The following is a 7,034-nucleotide window of genomic DNA, read 5'->3' as shown; positions in this document are numbered from 1 at the left end:
GGATTACTTCATTGAGAATTAAATACTGAACTCTATTGAAGTCCTGAGTCATCTTAGACACAGCAAACTACCTGGGACAGTATGAGAACCAGGTCTGACACACACTAAACATCATAAACTCAAAGCGTTTGAGAAACTCAGCTTGGAGTTTATGGGAACAACAGGCAATAAAATTTGTGGCTTGGCGATATCCCCTCCTCCGCTGCCGCAGCTGCTGCTCCGAGGGTTAGGTGGGGACCTTGGTCTCTTCCCATGGGGACAGTACTCGTGATGTGTGATGGGAGCCCCAGGCAGGGCTCTGAGTCAGCAGCCCCCCACTTGCCGGCAGCCCATCGCTCACCTCCTGGGACAGACATGCCTCTTGCTACTGGTCATGGCCACCATCATGGCGTCCAGGCTCTCTGGTGGGGATGTCGATGGCCCCGGCCCTGCAGACCCATGGCTTTCGGCTTCCCGGCACCGCGGGGCGGCACGGGAGCAGCTGCGGTACCCGAAAATGCGGTGAAGGTGCAGGCAGCATCGCAGGCAGAGCGCTGCCTCAGCGCTGGGGCGAAGGACGGGCTGGGGAGAGGTGTCGAAACAAACCTGCAGCAGGCAGGTGCCGCTGACTCATGGGGAAAGGCTGCCTGCACGCCGGGACCAGCCCCTGGGAGCAGTGGGAAAACCTCGCTCGGCTCTTCCGCAGCTCCCAGCAGCAGCTGCCGCCGCCGGAGGGGAGAAAGTTGTGGCTGACAGAGGAGCTGCCGGGCGGTGTGGGGGGTGCTGAGGAGGAGGAAAATCCTGTTGCACAGAGAAGGTTTGCCAGATGGCAGGAAAACACTGATGCCTCTCCCAGCAAGTGATGCCCAGACAGAAATGGGGTTTGAAAACGCACAGAGCCTGCCGGCCCTTCCCCATCCTGCTGGGGAACGGACACCTTCATACACCCCGTCATGGAGTCTGCTGGCCATACCCAGGACGAGCTCTGTTTCACTTCATACGTTATTGCCCCGTAACAGACAAATCTGTATTTTTCAGCAAAACCTTCCCAACCAAACCCAATCCGAACAGCTCAGGTGTTTTGCTCGTCAGGGTGCCCGATTTCAGTAGCTGTCCTGAGCTACCCCCCACCCCACCCCAAAAAGGAGCACTACAAGGGCTCTGCGAGCTCTCGTCCTGCTCCAAGGAGTTTGGAGATTGGTTCGTCTGAGCTGTGGTGGAAGCACTTACAGAGCAGGCACCAGTCCCGCTGCTGGCCTCGCCTGCCGGAGGCTTTCCCAGTGCTCCCGGCTCCTTTGGCATAACACCTGCCGTGAAAATCGTGGAGAGAAGGGCGAGCTGTGCAGAGGCAAACCCCAGCTGCAGTAGCGGGACTTGCTGCTGTAGTACTTTCAAGAATCAAAACTGCTGGGCAAAGGCTTTTCCTGGGTGGAAAACAAGACTCTCACCCTGACTCTGCCTGTTTCCCTGCTCGGCACGAACAGCCAGCACAAAAGTGACTGTAAGACAGGACAGCCTAATCCAGGAAGGATGTGTGGTTTCCCTATCAGACAAAATTTCATCTGGTAGTCAAGAGAAAAATGGGAGCATCCAGTCTCCCGGTCAACCTGGATGAAAATCTTGCCCAGGGGGTGACAAGGAACAATGTCACAGATTCCTTGGAAAACACATCTGAGACGCAGCCCGGCCCCCTCCCAATCCCGGCTGGACAAGCACCGCCACCCCCAGCCCCACGGGGTGCAGCAGCCCCGAGGATGTCAGCCTGGAGGGACGACTCCAGCCTCCCCCAGAGCGAAGGGCTGGAGGCTCCAGGCTGCTCCCGGCAGATGCAGCCAGGCGGCACCGACAGGGTTAAAGGCTGCCTGGGCCCCCTTCCACCTGGGTGACATTGCAGTGGTCCACAAACAGGTTTGGGACTTAAATGCCTCATTAATGTAAATGGGGCTGGGCCAGGGAAAGGCATCTCCAGCACATGCCTATGGAAAACCCTTTCGGGCTCTGAGCCTCCTCTTGTGCCCCGCAATAAGGCGCAGCTCTCGGGAGGCTGGAACGCACAGCTGGAGATTGTGGGTGTCTGAATTTTACCTCCCGAACAGGTGCTGCCTCACCAGCAGCAGCCGCGGCTGCCACCAGAGCCCGTTTAGCCCATGGATGACACACTAAAGCAACAGGCGCTCTCAACACGCAGCAGCGACTTCCCCAGGCTGCGGCCAGAGAGCCCCAGACCAGTGCTGTTCCCGGGGCTCATACTGGGTATGCGATACGGAGGGTGCCGGCAGGAAGGTACTTTATTGTACAAAATCATTGCCTTGGCTTGAAAGTCCCTCTGCCCCTCTCAGGTGACACTAGGACAGTGAGCACCATGTGGCCCTGGAGCTATTCCCCACTGCCAGACACCACGGCTGAGCCATCCCCGCCTGCCCGGTCTGTGCTCGGCGCTTTGCGGAAGCGTTTTCCAGCAGCTGGGAGAGCTGCCGACAGCCAGAGCATCCCGAGCACAGGCCCGAGCTGTGGCAGCACCGGAGCAGTTTCAGGCAAGCGTGAGTCAGAGGGTGATCCGTGATTGCAGCAGCTGCCCTCTGCAGTGGCATGCCGTGACATGGCGCCGGCACTAATCCCAACGCCGGCATCTCCCTGCGAACAGGACGGACCGGGAGGTGTGGACTCATCGCAGATTCCCCTCGCTTCTGCCAGCACCGGCGGGTAACGCCGTCAGCGGGGCTGGGCAGGCGGCGCTGGTCACGGCTGACGAACCCCGGGAAGAGTGAGAGTCGGGGCTGAGTGTGACCCGGGATGAAGGAGGAGAATCCCATTGAGAAATCGGACTTCCCTCCTGTGCAGGGGGAGCCTGGAGCCGGGAGCCTGGAGTCGGGAGCTCCGGCCGTGGGGCAGCTCTGGTCCTGGCTCTCCACCGCTCCCAACATCTCTGGCGGCTCGATGCCGCGTTGCTCCCCAGGGCAGCAACGGCAACAGCCGTCTCCTCTGCCAGACGCCCACGCGCGCCCGCCCAGCTCTGCCCGCACGCCAACCAACGCGCTTGCCAGCCCGGCCCGGCCGGCCCCGCGAGCCCCGGGCACACACCGGGCTCTGCTCAGCCACTCGCTGGGTGGGGGCTGCCGGCCTTCGGGCTGCGCTTGCCGGCCACACCATTGCTCCCAAAATGAGCACAGGGCTGCAGCCCTCAACACAGGGCTGAAGCAACAGCACAATTATCCAACCGCATCGCTCCCAAAGCGCTTTTCTCTTGTGACTGGCACTTTCTGGCAACAACAGCACCCCAATCCCTTGGGTTTTTTATGAAATCTCTTTCTCTGTCTGTCCCCAAACCAAAGGCTTTTCTCCCACATCCCTTTCATCCCACTCATCTGCTCATCCTACTCCAAAGCACATGAGGAGCCATCCGACTCATCCCACTCCTCTCTCTCCTGAGCAGTGGGGGCTCAGGACAGCCTTGCCCTGGGGTGGCGGTGGTGGCGGTGAAGGTGGCGGTGGCGGCAGAGATGGGGGCAGTGGTGGTGGGGATGGTTGTGGTGGTGGTGGCAGAGGGCAGGAGCTGTGCCAGCCATCCCTGCGGCGCAGGGCGGAATGCCGTGCAGCGGGTTCCCACAGCAGCCGGCCGTGCTGCACCGGGGCTCTTCCCTTCGGCCTGGGCGAGAGCAGCCCAGGCTTGGGGCGCTGAGCCGGCAGCCGCGCTGCTCCCCGGCCCGGTTGCAACACAGCCCAAGGTATAAACAGGGAAACGCACCCACCCTCGGGGCCGCGGACAGCATGTTCCTGGGTTTTGTCCTCTCTGGTATCATCACCTGTGCTTTGGCACTTTCCTGTAACACTCCTGCACCGTCTCGGCTCTCCCAGTCTTATGCTTCTGCCTCAGTTTCCCTTCCCGAAGGAGCTGGGTGGGTGCCACATCCCCCTGGGTGCCATGCCCTGAGCCACTGCAGTTGGAATTTTCGCCCTGGCAGCCTTGCCATCAGGCGGCGTTCCCAAAAGCAGCGGGACATGAAGCACAGGAGGGGACACTCGCCAGCAAAGCCCCTGTCAGGTCAAGTGACACGAACCAGTGTCATCCCCGACCTGCCCGCCTCCTGCCCGCCTGAGAGCGAACCTCCAGGCAGCTGAACAAGCCCAGCCCCATCCACCACACTGATACGGGGTGGCTTCTGTCACCTTCCGCCTTCTACTTTGTCCGAATCTGTTTCTAGAGGTGGAAAAACGTGTGTGTTCACTCGACTCATTCACCCGCAATTTAGAACGTGCCGCAGTCCCAGGGAAGATGCGATCAGCGCGAAGCGTGGCTGAATGCAGGTGCCGGCCAGAGCCACGGTGAATCACACTGTTTTCACAACGCCTCTTGCTGCAGCACCTTCCTCCCTTGTGTTTTAAGACCTTCTCACCCAAGTTTACATAACGAATCCTGAAAGGTACAACCTGTTCCCCTGGATAATCACCAAAGGTAATCATCCCTGCTCTTATTCTTGTTATAAAAAGTCATTGGTCACAAAATATTTCACATTTCCCCCAGAACACAGGACCATAGGACATGGGAGAGGACCATAAAGCACTGGCCCATGGGGATCTTTATGGTGTTCCGTCCCCGCCGGCGCCGCGCTGGCACTCGCTGGCCTGTACTGGGACAGTGTGGCACCCCCAGGGCTTGAGACCACCCACATCTACCGCGTCTTTAGATGCTGGAGTAGTGGCAGGCTGGTTGTTTTTTCCAGTAATTGTCTACGGCGTAAAAGGCAAATGAGTGCAACTAATTCCCCGTCACACCAATTAGTTACGGAGCGGGCCTGGGGAAGCCCCACCGATGACGAGCTGACGCCTGAGAGCCCGCTTGGTTTCACCGTCTCAGAGGAGCCCAGCCTCGGCGGGACGAGTCGGGACGCGATGATCAGTGTCACTAATGCTCAGGCTGAAGGGAGCTGTGCTGAGCTGGGCTTTGCCCCATCCCTCCCGTTCCAGAGCCCACAGCACGGCTCGCAGAATCGCACGGAGCAGTCGTACCCCCACCCCAGTGGCATCATCCCCCAGCACGGACCAAGCCACGCTCCCAGTAGCCGTGCCGTGGCCACCGGCTGACTGTGCTGTGCCAGGCGTGTGGGAGCCGGGCCGGGGGGTGGCCGCTTCCCTCCCCTCTTCTGCTGCTTGTAAAACAAAACCAGTCTCCGTTTTACTGCCTGATCTTTGTAACGCAAACAGAGGTCAGTTAAAAAGGTTTTATATGCAGCGGTTACCGGTGTAGGTTGGCTGGTGAGATGCTCGCTATCATTTGACTGTGATTTTACTGGTCACAACTAAATTACTCTGTTTTGTTTAGTGACAGCGTGTCTCTGAAAGTGCACCTGATAAACCCAGCAATTAAAGTGCTGAATGAACCTGTTTGCACCCTGCGTGGGAGTGGGGTGATGGAGCAGGAGCAGCCTCCCCGCTGCCGGGGATGCAGCACTGGCCACCAAGCCAGGGTGGGCGATGGCCACGGGGACCAGGGCGCTTTTCCCTGGCAGCAGGGCTGCCGGCAAACCCCAGAGCCGTCCGACTGGAAGCCAGGCTGCAGACATGACTAATATTTAGCACGTACATCTTGCACCTCCTGCTAAATGGCAATCTAATTAGCGGGTGAGTGTGCGTTGGCAGTGCCTATCGTCAGCCATGGGTAGGGTGACTGGCCACGCCGTCCTGGCACCCGGGCTGGGACAGGGGCCACCTGGGAGGGGACTCCTGCAGAGGCCGGGCAGGCAATGCGGGACAGCAAAGCCACGGCTCCACTCCTGTTTCTGGAGCCCAAAGAGCTTTTTCAAATCTTCATTAAATCCCTGAGCACTGAGGAGCGACCTCAGGTCTGACGGCCACCACCACCACAGCTGTGCCAGGCTGTGACCCCGCGCCGGGACCTCACTCCCCACCGCCACTGTGCCGAAGGGCATAATTGGGCCAAAAGCAATGCAGATTCACACACAACCTGATATGAGTGAGTCATATGTTTTTTTTCCAGTGACCTGAACTCAGTCCTGCAAACAGGTTGTAATTTTGGGCCAATTTCCTCCCCTCAGAACTGTCCTTGGGTCTCCACGTTGGGCTCTGGCACAAGCACCTCCGCTCATCTTCATCTTTACATACAGGCCTAAAAAACAGCCAAAAAACCTTTTCAGTCTTCTTTGTATCCACTCCAGGTACCATTACAGAATCACAGCATGGCAGGGGTTGGAAGGGACCTCTGGAGATCATCTAGTCCAACCCCTGCCAGAGCAGGGTCACCCAGAGCAGGTGGCACAGGAACGCGTCCAGGCGGGTTTGGAATGTCTCCAGAGACGGAGACTCCACCACCTCTCTGGGCAGCCTGTGCCAGGGCTCTGCCACCCTCAGGGTAAAGAAGTTCCTCCTCACGTTTAGGTGGAACTTCCTATGGTCAAGTTTGTGCCCGTTACCTCTTGTCCTGTCCCCGGGCACCACTGAAAAGAGCCTGGCCCCATCCTCCTGACACCCACCCTTTAAGTATTTGTAAGCATTGATGAGATCCCCCCTCAGCCGTCTTTTTTCCAGACTAAAAAGACCCAAATCCCTCAGCCTTTCTTCCTAAGAGAGGTGCTCCAGTCCCCTGGTCGTCTTGGTAGCCCTGTTAAAATATTTTCATTTTACCAAATTAATTTAGGACTGGTTGATATTTTCAAAACACTATAGGTGAAACCAATGGTGCTATTTTCTGGGCTGATTTGCCCCGTGTATCCAGTTTCTCAGCTGTATTTAGCTGCTGTCAGTGGTGCCTCACGCCAGCACAACACCCCGGCTCGGAACACAATGCCCAGGGTGCAGAAGAGCTTTCCACGGTGTTTTTCAGCTGTATTTTTAGCAGGAGGTTTTTGCTTACGAAATAAACTTTCTCACGAAGCAAGTGAGAGAGACAACCCAAAGACAAGCAAAATTCAAGGTCGTTTGGCTTCACCGGCTTCCCAGCTGATGTTTCCAACCTCCGAACAAATGCAGCCTGCTCTATTTTCAGTGTCAGAGCTGCCAGTGCTGGTAACAGACATTGTTCTCCAGGGAAATAAGTAGCA

Source organism: Larus michahellis, chromosome 8, assembly GCF_964199755.1.
Source record: "Larus michahellis chromosome 8, bLarMic1.1, whole genome shotgun sequence".
NCBI classification, from domain to species: domain Eukaryota; kingdom Metazoa; phylum Chordata; class Aves; order Charadriiformes; family Laridae; genus Larus; species Larus michahellis.
This window is presented reverse-complemented; position numbering follows the sequence as displayed.